The sequence below is a fragment of the Odontomachus brunneus genome, unplaced genomic scaffold, assembly GCF_010583005.1.
Source record: "Odontomachus brunneus isolate Ranch 3 - 2012 unplaced genomic scaffold, Obru_v1 Obru_scaffold_037, whole genome shotgun sequence".
Lineage (NCBI taxonomy): Eukaryota > Metazoa > Arthropoda > Insecta > Hymenoptera > Formicidae > Odontomachus > Odontomachus brunneus.
The window spans coordinates 2,351,074-2,364,040 of NW_022639487.1; the positions used below are offsets into that span (position 1 = coordinate 2,351,074).

Sequence of the window (12,967 nt, forward strand, 5' to 3'; positions counted from 1 at the left end):
CTCTCTCTCTCTCTCTCTCTCTCTCTCTCTCTCTCTCTCTCTCTCTCTCTCACTCTATCTTAACTGTTTACTTCCCTAGCTCGCGAGAGGTTCTTCGTCTTGCATCAGTGTCCCCTCGATACTTTCCGGCGCCGGCGTCATTTTGCTTCCTCCGTGGCCCTAATTACATCCTCGTCCAAAGCCGATTTGATGCACGCGGAGTCGATTCAGGCCGGCCGAGCCCTCGCAAAAACAAGCAGATACGAAAGAAATACCCTTTCTACTTAGCGGCGGATTAAAGGGGGAGGGGGGGCGAGTCGCTCGGGTAAATTTGCCAACTACTCGAGTAATTAAGGGCGTCCCAATTGGCGATTCTGGGTCGCTCTCCGCTTCGAAACGAGTGAGAAGAGGAAAGAAACCAGAAGGAACGCACCGACCAAGTCGTCCCGAACAAACTTTCCGCTGTCTCCCACGCCATTATATCTCGATGAGAAGATCGGGGAGCATGAGAGATCCAGCTGAGAGAGGCGACACGAGGCGGCTTCGATCGATGCGAGCGTTGCTGCTGAAAGCGGCTTCGTCGGGAAAGAAGCGTTTACCTTAGATGACGTCGTCTTGCGACCGTCCTCGTTGGCGGCCGATGACGAGGGTTAAATCCAGGACGAGATAACAGCCACAGACCGAAATTTCCCCGTACTTATGCAGGTCGATCGCGGTCTATCCGTCGATTATCTGCTGGACGATTCTGGACGCTGCTCGCTCGTGCGATCGGCCGGCGAATTTCGAAGCGGGATTCCGCAAAGAGTACCAGAGCTACCGATTAAATTCCTCTCTCGAGTTGAATACGGAGGGTATTCCGGGTCGGTCGGTCGGTAAATAACGTAACTTCGGGGATTAAATTCGGAGAAATTGCGAGAAAGCGCATCGCCGAGTTCTTGTCGGTAGAAAATCGTTCGGAAATAAATTCGAGTACCATCAGAATCTCGCGTGTTCCGACAGGAATCTGGCTATCGACGAAGTGTCGATCATACGCGATAAATTCTGACGCTAGATTTACACTGACATCAGAATTGGACGGTCAGAAGGACGTAGGAAAAGACTCGTCGTTCGAAACGTCCCGTATGTTCCCACAAAGCCGGTCGAGTATCAGACTGTCGATTCCGAGGCGATAAAATCGGAAGTGCCAGATGGTGCGGAAAACTCCTCGTTACAAACTGCGACGAGATCGGAAGAACGCGAGAAGGCGGCTCGGCGGAGTCAGCCATCGATGAGGGATCCGGAGCTTGACGAGTAGAGGGACGAAAGTGAGACGTCAATTTCGTCGATTTTCAGGGGATTCGGCCGCGATCGAACGTCTTGATGAGTCAAGAGGTACTTTTTATGCTTTTCGCGTGTGGAGGATGAGTACATTTCTCATTTTCAGCGCGAAATGCGCGGGGGAGAAAATGCAAAATAAAACTCTGTATTTATTGTCGCACGGAAGAAAGAGCCTAGTTGAATTAACGTGACGTGTTTGATTAAGCAAGTTTTGGTGAAGACAAACAAACTTTCTGGTTACCACAACGAGATATTCTGTATGCTATGCAACCAGAATATTCAGTCATAATATCAGTCAGAGTTTGGTTACCGGTGTATGTAGTAATAACATTCAAGTGTTTGGGACTACACGCGAATAGACAGAGCATACTTGGATTAACGTGATTAATGTTTGGTCAAACAACTGTTGATTGAACTAAACAGAACTTTTGGTTATTATACTCATATATTCTGATATGCAACGCTGGGTTAGTATTCTGTACATACGTGCAGAACCGAGAGCTGTCGATTTAGTAAGTGTCGTTGCGCAATTATTTTGTGATATGATTATACTGCGCAACGATCAAACCGACATTCGCTCGTAAATGTGTACAGAATATTGGTCACAACATAGATGAACAATACCTAACAAATCTATCAATTGGAGAAGTGACGTTATAAGTGACGTAGATTCACAATCCGGGGGTTCAAGTCTCACCAGGATAAAGGCGAGTTTTTAACATACCAATATAATATTGAATCAATAAAATAGTTAATTTCAAGCAAAATAATCAACATTTTAAGAAAGAGCTTTCAGTTGAGAAAATAATAAAATTTTATAATAAGAGATGTGAATGTATATTTTTATATTACTGTAACCACATTTATCTGGTTACTTTAACACATGTAACCAGAAATTGTCTGGTTATCTTAATTACCAAAGTTTATGGTTCGTTCATTTCTTACCAAACAATCTGGTTTTAAAGTGTTCCAAATTTAGATTAATTCAACTAATTTTTTTTCCGTGTAGAGAACTCGCATCGAATCGCTTAGGTTTGTCTATAAAGTTACATCGAGTCGTTGAATACAGAATAACGTTCCTCTCTCACGAGGGTTGTTTTCTGTCCGTTCGCAGGATACCAAACACTGTATTTACATTGGCTACGTTCGCCGCAGTTTTCACGCTCTACGTTTACACGGCATACAGTCCGAACAGCGCGCGCTCACCCATTTGTGCCGTTGTTAACATTCGTTTAATTAACGAATTCGGAAGTATCATATATATCTTATAGATCTTATCTGTCTATAGAATTTTAAAATTAAACGTAAAATCGATGTCTCAAAATATACACGGAAAATATTTTAGTAAAAATTATAATGCAATTTTAGTAGGCGGAATAGCACTATTACGAAAATTATAATAAAACATAGTAAAAGTAGTAAACATAATAATTTTTAATACATTTATGGTAATTTCTGCTAAATTCATGGTCACTTTTACTATGCCTTATTATAATTTTTATCGTGTCAGTTTATTTCCACATTACTAAAATTGTATTGTAATTTTTATTACAATATTCTCTCCGTGTATAGATGAAATGATGAGTTGTGAAATTTGCACGGTAACTAAGTGTATCGTGTAGAATATTAGAAATATTCATGATAACGTAACAATAATTAAAGCCAACTGTTATCCATAAAATTTGAAATCTCATCTTTTACACGGAAACATCGAGTTTGCGAGTATCTTTACCTCTCGGAGCATTTTTATAGTTGCGTTAGAGGTTCGAAGTCTACCATGCTCAAATATGTAACGTTTGAAGCGGCATACCAGCGTCTATCGATCTCCCCAGTCTCCCCGCGAATATCTGAATAAAAATGATTTAGTCGAATCGTCGGATGACGTGGCCCACTTCTCAGGAATTAATTAAACTTCTGGAATCCTTTGACAGTGAGCAACGGTCCCTTAACTCACTCGGTGATGTAATATGCGTATGACCTTATCTTTCCACCATCCCCTTCTCCTCTCTCTTTCTCTCTCTTGCGGCGGAGGGAGGCATAGAAAGATATTGTGTCGCATAAATCTTACCCGCGCAACGTCTGAACGCGAAATTATACGCCGGAACACATCCCGAACGTTTACGACGGACTTAATGATCGGAGAATCGCCGCGATTCTCCGCGACGAAAGCTTATAAAGCGACACGCTAACGCAGTACGGTATTAACATAGCGTTTGAATAAACAGCCGGCTCGAAATATCGCGCGATATAATATTCAGCATGGCCAAGTCTCTGCCACTTTATGACTTACATTAAGGCTCCTGGTCTCTCACCTCTTTAGGACGATGACAGTAAAAGCGAGAAAACCATGCATGCATGAAAATTCTTGCGAAATACGCTGAAATAAAGGGATATATCGATAAAATGATCCTTGGGATCGATTGCCCAGTGAGAAATGACTTATTGATCGACGTCGATCGATAAGTCATTTTTCACTGGATGACCGCATTCGTAAAATACATCGAAAATGATCCTTTTGTCCTAACAAACGATAAACAACCGTAGAATTAACGTGACATTTCTCTTTAGTCAACGCAACCTTTCTCTTTAGTCTACCTTTTTTCACGAATTTGTCATGTTAATTTTGTGGCTATTTGTTGACTGTTGGAGCGAGACAAAAGTTTTCGGAATATTTTACAAATGTGCATAATCGATCATAAGTGTCATTTTATGGACATAATCTTTTATTTTGACGTATTTTTCAGCACAAGCATTTTTAGCATATGTTTTCTCGCTTCTGATTTCATCAATTCGTTTATTTATTTGGCAAACTCACAAAAATTTAAGGAAATAAATGTTTTAAGTGTTTAAGTAAAGTAAGTAATAACTTCTGAATGTGGTTATATCGTTTTCAAGATATTATTTTGAAAGCATATTTCCAACGATTTTTGTCATCTAGTGATACTTATATATAGATAAAAACTTTACGGCCTTTTGTGAAGAATATCGCCATAAAGTCCGCATGAAAAAGGAAAAAGAAAAAGGATGAAAAAGAGAGAGAAGGATCAGCTTCTTGAAGGGTCGAAGGGGATCGTCCTCTCTCGCGGATAAAGGATTACTTTACCCGTGTAATTCGGACTGAAGCGATGCGCAGATGTCGGTAGCTCTTTGATTAAAAAGAGCACTGACTCTGCGTTCTCGATTTGCATTTCCATTTTGCAAGATTGCCAGATAGGCACGAGAAAACTGGTGATCGCCTCGTGGCCCAATACGTTTATTTTTTACTTATACGTAATATCGTAATATTGCGGGAGAGAAGCTACGTCGAGAATTCGACGAAAGCGCGCGCCTTTTGCGACCCTCTGGACTCGCGTCGACCCAATTCCTACTCTCTGCACAAAAGTCTATATGCGCAATGCGCGTTTTGCACAGTATACGTTCATACGTCGATAAAAATACGCAGTCTACCAACTCTTATGTGAAGACAAAAAACGATTAAAAGTAGGTATTACGTGGAATAGTTCTTCATGCGACGATCTCGTATATCTGATAGAACACGATCGGATATTCCCGATTTTTCTATTATAACTAACGAAAGATCCAAAACCTCATTTGTCGATATTTAATCATTTTTTTTTTCTCTTTTTTTTTTGTGATCGAACGAATGTCGAGAGATTGAAAAACCATCGCGCACCGGTAGCATACGCGCGTTTCACTTCGGCCTCGCAGCGAACTAGCGACGCGACGAAATAGACGGCACATTTGGATTTGAAATTACCACTTAGACTCCCGCGGATTGGGTTAAATTGCAATTTCTGCCGGGACCTGAATTATTAGATTACAGCGTCTACGACGTCGTTCTCGTGTAAATGTACGTTCGCTGCTTTCTCAATACCTGATCAAGTTCCTCAACTCACGAGAAACGCATGCAAGTCTACTTGCTTCTGCTCTTTTATCATATGTATATCACGAAACATTGTTCGCTCCGAACAGTTGAAACATTGAAAAGTTTGGACCTCGATAATTAGGCAAATGATACTTTTGTCTTTCTCTTTCTCTCTCTCTCTCTCTCTCTCTCTCTCTCTCTCTCTTTTTTGAATTAAATCAAGTTGGAATCTTGGAAAATTCAGTCAAATTTGAAGGATCAATAGAGAACTTCGAAGTATAAAAAAATGCTGACTATTGTCTTGCTATTTATTATTTCACTGAGATTCAAGAAAGGATATTTTAGAATTATTTAATATCCCATCACTTTTCAATTCGCCCAGGGTTAATGTAGAACTAAACTCTCGATTCGGGAGAAATCTTCTTCACTCTTTCTCCCTCTACCACGCTTGAATTTTTCATAATATGTACATTCCGTGTTTTCAAGGGAAAAGTTTATATTTCCTCGGGCCAAAATTAATTCAAATTGTGCGTGAGACTATATTGGATGATTGCAAATAAAGCGCTTATCGGTTCGCGGGATAAACTGCCCGTTCTATGTAATGACAAGCGGGCCGAACAATGAAAAGCATTGAGATGAAATTCGAGCGGGGAACTTTTTATGAGCAGATAAACGCTTTATGTCCCACTATAAGCAGAATTCCGAGCGACATGTGCGCGTTAAGCGCGCTGATATTTTATTACATTTCATCGATCGATACTCACGTTACGTAGCCTCCATGATCCTATCTTTATGTCGCACCCGTTGTTGTTTCGAACTAAATTGTTTCAAAAAAATATTTTTTGTCACCGTAATCGAGCGCTCGCGGGATATAGCTTACAGTTGATGTACAATACAAATAAGATGTAATTTACATGAAAAATATTTACAAACGTTCGTTATTGAGAAATTATTTGCATCTCATTGCATCTTCATCGAAGCATATCTTGTTTCACAAGTCCATTGCGACACCTGTCGCTATAATTATAATAACTTAAGTTTGCAGGAAAAAGAACACCTTGCAACTAGAGTTCTTTTTTGGAATTTAAAAAAAATACTTTTTGGGATTTTTTAAAATCTTCTTGAGGCTATATACAAAAGAATTCCGCTAAAGATAAGATCATATTTTTTTTAATGAATGTTTCGAAAGCTTAATTATTGTCAATGTTGATGTTCATCAGAACCGTGCAAGAAAGTATAAAAATTAAATTAAATTTTATCTCTCCGTTTTTAGATATCGGAAAATAACATAATTCGCTTATGTGCACGTTGATTATATTTCAAAGGTATCTGTATTCAGAGATTGTTGTGCGAGTTCGTGTTACTTTGATGCGCGAGGCACGTTGCATCCGAGTGTTGTACGGCAGGATGGCGGTAATACGTAATGCTATCGCTTTATTCGGTTCTTCGAGCGTTACGCGCGCGAGATGTTCGAGCGGCACAAATGTATGCAGCGATACATACGCAGGAAACATACGGGGAATCGGCGCGCATTAAGAAGCATTTACAGTTTAATTCCGTAAATGCAACGATTCCCACCGCGGTTTAAAAATAACGCGCACGAGAGCCGCGCAAATTGCCAACGAGCGGCACTTGGAAGAATAATGGCGAATAAAGCGATCGCGCGGGCTGAAACGACTACTGTCTACCGGCACGCGTGTATACACACATACGTATGCGTGTCCGTATATTTGGCGCACCGCTATTTGTATGATAAATCAGTGATGGCAGTTCCGACTGCGGGGATTTAACGGCGGACTCGAGTCGATTGTTTCCACTGCGGGGAAGTAGGGGATCTCGCGCTCTGGTCAGACATCACTATGCATCGGCGGTAGTGACGATCGTAGTATTTGCTTTCGTGACTATGGCGCAATTCCCTCGAATTCGGCGGCTTGCCATCGACGCGCCGCATGCAGTCCTTTAAATCGTGCCGGCAACTTCGTGCATCGGTGAATTTTTTAACACGACGCGACTGCGTCGTCCTTGGAAAATTCCACGAACAGTTCTGAAGGAAAAGCGTAGCACTCGCAGGTCTGCTCCTCGTCGACGAGGAATAAATGAGGATTTTAGCGTAATGATAAAATGACGCGCCAACTGCTGCGCAGTAGGGTCAAATTAAATTTCATGTTTCGAAAAAGTCTAAAGTTTTGAGCCGATTTCGATGCTTTTTTTTAATGAAAACTAATGAAATTTGGAGCAACTTTGTCGAGTTAGATTTTGCTTTTCGCTTCCTTTCTTCTAAATTAGACTTACAGAAGTTAGATTTAGAAACTTTTTTTCAAATAATTCTGATAGATGCGGAAGCTTAAAATTTATTACTTCGAGAACAGTAATTATTTAAAAAATTGATGACATAATAGTAATAATTTAGTCTCATTGTGATTTAGTAGTTCTTATTAACTTAAAATCAAATATTATTAATATTATTTAACAATTAATCTTGTTTGTTAAGATGAAATTTAGTGAGACTATACCAATCTGTATAACTATTTTCAAAATAATAATAAGGGTTTTAAATATTTAATCTCAATGTTACATCTGTGCCTAATGTTAGATTAGATAAGATATGAAATATGAGTTATCTATTATTTGATTGAAAATCTTTGTTAAATCTAACTTTTTTATGTCTGATTTAGATAGAATAAGGGAAGCAAAAGACGAAAATCTGACTTAATAAAGTTGTTTTAAATATTAGCTTTCATTAAAAAAAAAAAATAAGAAAAAAGAAACATCGAAATTACTAAAAGTTTCGAAGTTCTGTAGTTTTTTTTGACACATGAAATTTCATTCGACTGTGCGCAATGAGAAACAGAGTTACTTGAGATTTACTTCGATGTATCGTTTATCGCGGCGCGCGAGTTGCGATTTATGGCCGAACGGCGACTCTGAGCTGTATAGCCGAAAAGATTAGAGCCCGACTCGGGAAAGGAACTGCGCGAGAACGAATAAACGCTCTTTATTTTCGCGTGTACGACGTGTAATCCTACCACAGTTCGGTAACCTCGCCATAACGTTCGCCTTCATGCTGCTCGAGAATACCCATCAAAACGACCGCGTTGCACGACTCAAGATGCACTTGAAACTGCGAACTTTGCCAACACTTCGATGTAAAAATTCATGACGTAGCGATTTTTGCGTAATGGCACAAGAATCGGGCGCTGCCGCACGAGTGTATGTGATGAAGCGTGTGATAAAGATTCTACTGCGGCCGTTCAAAAGACGGATAAATTTCGTTCGTCGCTAGAAACATCATTCGACGATGACAATAATAAAAATATAAAATTACAGCGACATTGCGATCTCGCGTCGCAATATCTTAAATCCGCGAAAAGCGTGCTTCTGACATCGCGTGTGTCAGAAGTTAGGAACGGACAAATCTCCATTGAAAACATAACTTGGAGGGTTACACGGGCTTCGAGTAACCAGGTTCGATCGACAAGCGAATAGGTTGAGATATAGCTCTCTCCGGGGATCAAAGATCAGCTACGATAATATCGTGACACGAGCTACCATGTCGGGATTTCCGGAAACTCCCGTCGTCCCTTCCCCTCCCATTTCACTCGAAGCGACGGCTCGTATCATGTCCCTGATATACATGACAAAAGTTACGAGATCTTCGTGGAGAGAAACGGCTCTCGGATATTTCACCGCGTAATAGCTATATTATGCTAACTGTGGAGCATATCATAATATTAATATCAAAATTATAGATTATACATGCGAACGACACACACACATGCACGCACGCACGCACGCACACAGTGTTCCAGACTCTCCTTCGCAATTTTTGTGGGAACATAGGACGAATTGAAGTGAACATGAAAGTCCCATATTGTTTTGCGACATTCGCAATAAAACTCGAGATATTAATTCAAGAAGATTAGTGAATGATCACGCGCGATATGATAGATGAATGTAATGGAGCCGTCTGCTGTTGTATATTTATACATTAGATCAAACTGAATAAAAAACCCCCTACCATTTTGCAAATGACTACATAGATTTTTAGATATTAATTAAAGAAGATTTGTGCATTATCGCGCACAATCATGTAACAATTTTTTTTCATTAATAACTAAAAATCTACGTGGTTGTTTGCAAAATAATAGAGCTTTTTTTTAATTTGACTTAATGCACAAGCATATAACAGTACACATTGCCACTACAGCTCATCTCGTACCATATCGTAAGTAATCATTCACCAATTTTTTTTAAATAATATCTCGACTATTGCGAATATCACAAAACGGACTTTTATGTTCACCTTAATCTGCTCCCACAAAAATTGCAGAGGAGAGCTGGATGTATATATGTGTGCACACACACACACACACACACACACACACACACACACACACACACACACACACACACACACACACACACACACACACATGTATATATACACACACACATAAATATATTACAATGATAGCCAATTGGAGCACAATTAAAACAAATCGTACGCACGTAAATGCGCGCAAAACAAAATATCTGATTGTTAAAGTGACTGACTGAAAATTGTTGTAATCACGTTATATGATTACAGCATTATATGTCCGCTTACGATAACCGAACGAGTAGTAACGTATGTTGTTTTTATCACCGACATAATGGCCGTAATTACGGGTGATCCGTGATTTTATCCACGAGACGAATGAACAAATCCTCGGATTACGATTATTCCGCGCTCGCGCCTCCGTCAAATGTAGGACAGCGGTTTCGCGACCGCGCGCTTTCCCAAATTGTGGAGTGATGGGCGAACCGACGCGCGGACAGTTAAAGATTAAACGGATTTTTACCCGAAAATATCGTTTAATTTATATAAATTTGTTCACTCGTAAATCCATTCGTTAATTGTGATCGCCTGTTGCGATAAATACCTCTAACGAATATTATATTTTTGTATATTGAAGAGAGAAGATATATTATTTTTGAAGATATATATACATATATATATATATATATATATATATATATATATATACATATATATATACATACATACATACATACATACATATATATATATATATAAAACAAGGTTTTCGCGTCGAGCTTTTCAGTCTGAGAAGCTCGGACCCGGCTTCAAAATTTTGGAGAGATTGTTGATTTATCACAACGGGACTTGACGTTTGTCCGTCTCGACAGTGACAACGGGACGTTCCATTTCTTTGTCTCATCGTATCAACAATAACTCGTATCTGCGCCTGCCGCAATATACATGGTGTGTCGGAAAAGTTTCGAGACTGACAGCGTTACAATAAAGCGCAAAAGTTCAAAAAAAGCTTCAAAGTATACTCTCCCGCGGAACTGTCCACTGCGGTAACATTTCGGAGACTACTTTGGAGAACGCCATTTCTACTTCTCGTCGGAAACACGCTTTCAGCGTATTACGTTTCTCTCACTAACACGGACAATTGTCTTTTGGCTTTTGACGAAAGACCGGTCCTTTAATTCGATCAGCGTGGGTGGTCGCCCGGCTGGAATCACGTCTCTGGGTCGTTTCTGGATATCGTTTCCAGTAACGACACGTGCTTGTAATGTCGATAACGTTTAAACCCGGTGAAACTTTTAACCTTTAACCACTGAGTCAGTATTGAGAGTCGAAATGATAATTTCGCTTGCGAAATCAAGTACCTGCTCGAAAGTTAGACAAGGGGAATCGACTATAAAAGCCTGACTATAAAGGATCGTCTACAATGCGGTCGCAGTTGCGTTTCAAAGTCGTAGCACTGGTCTGTGAATCAATCATGTGTGTTTCCTTCGCGTGAACTCTGGAAATTGAAAAGTTTCGCGTAAAAAATGAAAAGTTTTATCGAATTCAGTGAAAGCTTTCATTTTTCACGAATTTACGCAAAGGAAATAGACACACGATAGATTCACAGATCAGTATTACGACTGTGAAACGTAACTGCGACCTTATTGTAGACGATCCCTAATAGTGACTGCCTGCGAGGGTTACTTTCATAGTTGCGAAACAATTTTCATTTGTGAGGTATAACTGCGATGTTTCACTAAGACGTTCGCGAAAGAACGTTCAGCCTCCTCCAGCATCCTCGAAAAATTCACGAGGCAGAACTGCCAACGCCAAAGTCTCGTACTCGAATCTCCGCCGAGATTCCGGATTTCAGGATGTCGAAGGAGCGTTCCGCGATGTATCTCCCCGTAGACCGGTCGTGAATTCCCGTCTCTCATCGGCCCGCGGATCTACGAAGAATCCGCGGATCGTACGTTTTCTCTTTCCTCGCGACTTTGGAAAGCAAATCCTTGCGAGAATGCGGACTCCACTTAAAAGAGTGTTTATTTCCGCCCACATCTCTTGGGTGTGCATCTCTGCATTATATATGCTAGCTTCTCGTTTTCCTCTCCCGCTCTTCTTCTTCTTCTCTTCTTATTTATCTTTCTGCATGCGCTCGCGTAATCCTGTCGCACGCGAAAAATAACTTGGCTGATTTCGTTACGGTGAATCGTGGCTTTTGCATCTTATTATACGTATGTAAAACTAGATATAGGGGATAGATACTCTATGCTTAAGAATTTTCAAGTTGCAACTTCTCAAATGAGTAATTGTTGTCAGTGACTGTATGTAATATGAGAGAGTCAATCTTCTTCTATGTATTAATGTATATATTAATGAATTAAGATGTTCTACACAGATTCATGAAAGCATAAACGTCTTGCACTATATTGCTGAACACCTTACCGAATTATAACTTAAATATAAATTTAGATAGAAAAATACAATAGATTCAAATTTTTTTTGTTCATCAGGTGTAGAGTTTAGATTAGTTAAGTTAGGTTAGGCATTAAAATCAACTGCAAAGTTGCTGCCTCAGCATTTGGCCGCTAACATTATGTGCTTTTACGTATTTGTTTTTCTTTTCTTTTTTTTATACTTATAAACAATCAATAAATTATTATTATTATCTTTTCAATTCTATAAAGCGAAAATTTGCGGTTCGTCCGTAATTAATTCGCTCATTGTATACTCAACATAAGATACATGAAATTGTCGCGAGAAGATATTTCGCACGGAGTTTATCAGCGCTCTTTTCCTCTCGCGGAGACTGCGCATGCGAAATAATTGCGAGAAACATCTCTCTGACGCGACACCGCAATTCGAGCATCGATAATATGCCTCCGATTGTCCGCGTATCCCGCCCCGGTATATGACGCGCATAAATCTCAGAAGCGTATACTGCGACTCGATTCTCGATTTCCATGGACGCGAGAAAAGGAGACGGGACGCGCGTCACGTAGCGCGCACCACTCGATCAAGCTCCGTTCCGCGATATTTCCTTTCAAAGAAATTGCTTTTGCATTATCCCTCCTCCACGCGACCGTATGGAAAAGTCGCTAGCCGGTTGGCCAATCGTAGCGAAGGACGCACACCGGTAAAGTCCTCTCCCCGACGAACACACTCAACCGCATTACTCTTCGCCTCGCATCCCTTTCATCCTTTCCCTCGAGCCCCACATTTCCGTACGCAAAGGCAACGCGGAAAATCCCCAAAAATTTGCTTTGGGCGAGCTCGCGTGCGTGCAACCCGATCCTTTCCCAGCTTCGCCCGCGATATCCCACTGCGACATCGCTGATCGGTCGTATGGGAAATTCAATACAACCCCGCGAGAATAACGCTTAAATGTGTCTGCATAGATAATACGGAAACAGGAACCGCACGCCATTAACCGTCCTCGCTTTCTCTATCATTCCGCTCTCTCTCTCTCTCTCTCTCTCTCTCTCTCTCTCTCTCTCTCTCTCTCT

At 40.5% G+C, this 12,967-nt stretch overlaps 1 protein-coding gene across 1 annotated transcript in view; it reads left to right on the forward strand.

Annotated features, from left to right (window-relative positions):
* Positions 1-12,967, forward strand: part of LOC116843969 — a 269,149-nt gene that overhangs the window by 179,556 nt on the left and 76,626 nt on the right. The window lies entirely within an intron of this gene.